This window comes from Gossypium hirsutum, chromosome A11 (genome assembly GCF_007990345.1).
Source record: "Gossypium hirsutum isolate 1008001.06 chromosome A11, Gossypium_hirsutum_v2.1, whole genome shotgun sequence".
Classification (NCBI taxonomy): domain Eukaryota; kingdom Viridiplantae; phylum Streptophyta; class Magnoliopsida; order Malvales; family Malvaceae; genus Gossypium; species Gossypium hirsutum.
In genome coordinates, this window is record NC_053434.1 from 77,302,925 (window position 1) to 77,304,641 (window position 1,717).

Consider the following 1,717-nt stretch of genomic DNA (forward strand, 5'->3'; position numbering starts at 1 on the left):
GCTAATAATATCCAAAACGAAGGTCAATCTTTGAAAACACTGTTGTACCTTTCCACTAATCAAACAAATCATCTATACATGGTAAAGGATATTTGTTCTTGATTGTGATTTTATTGAGTTGTCGGTAATCAATACATAATCGCATAGACCTATCTTTTTTCTTAACAAACAAAAAAAGAGCACCCCAAGGAGAAAAGCTGGGCTGAGCAAAGCCCCTATCTGTCAACTCTTGTAACTATGCTTTCAACTCTTTTAATTCTGTAGGTGCCATTTTATATGGAGTTATCGATATCGGATGTATTCCCGGTACTAATTCAATAGCAAACTCAACCTCTCTAATAAGTGGTAACCCTAGTAATTCTTTTGGGCACGTCTGTGAACTCACATACAATTGGAACCGATTCAAATTTCTTTGAAACTCTGAAGTCAAATATATAAGCAAGATACACTTCATAGCCCTTTCTAACATATTTTTGTGTCGTTATAGTTGAGATAACATTAAATGTACCATCCAACCTATCTGATTCAATTCATATCCTTTCACCATTCTGAAATTTCAACATGATATGCTTTCATCTACATGTCACAATAGCATCATGTAGAGTAACCAGTCTATACCCAGAATCACATCAAACTCATCAAAAGGTAATAACACCAAATCAGCCAGAAAGTTGCAACCTTGAATCATCAAAGGACAGTTTTTATAGGCTTTATCAATTAATGCAAACTGACTTAAAGGGTTCGTTACTTTAACCATAAATTCAGTAGACTCAAAAGGTATTTTCTTATCTGACTCTAAAGTTGTGTGTACATATGAGTGCGTTGACCCCCGGTCAATTAAAGCATTAACATTAGCATCAAAGATAGAGAATGTACCAGTGATCACATCAGGTGCTAAAGCTTCCTTTCAAGCACGAAACGCATAACCCCTAGCTGGTGCCCGTGCCTCAAATCTAGCAATAGAATATTTGATTCCACCTTGAGTGTTACCCTCATTTCAAGTGTTACAGGGTGGTCTCCCTCTCGCACAAATATTACTCGAACGAGTATTCTGAGCCTTTTCTTTATCAAACCTTTCTGGGCAATCTCTAAGAAAATAATCATAGGAACCACATTTAAAACACGAACCATCTTTTAATCTACATTCACCGAAGTGTCATCTATTACATTGCTGACATTCATGCTTGTTATTCCTGATACTACCCACACTCGCAACAGATGTAGGCTGAGGTTTCCAGCTCAAATGATATTTTCCTTTATCTCTTCCAGAATAAACCACCGAACGATTGTGGAATTCCTTTGATTTCTTTGATTGAGGTGAGAATGATTTTTTAACAACCCATTTTCAGTGAAATCAGAACAGTGGTTTCGGGACCACAAATCAGAGTCAAAAAGAAAAATTATTTTAAAATTATTGCATGGTCTGCATTATGATAGGAATGTTATATGAAAGTTTGGATAAGATAATTTTACCGATTTCATGATCAATTACAGAAAGGACCAAATAACATAAAAATAAAAAAGTTGAATTCTAGTAGCTAGAAGGATTAAATAGCAATGGAATTCAAAACTTGAAGTCCTTATATAGTAATTAGACCATTAAGAAAAAGTTAGTAGATATTTACGATGAATCATCTATGGAAAATTAGAAAAAGAAAAAGACTAAATTGGAAAATGGAAAAATTAATGGATGATAAATAAATTAAATAAAAATATC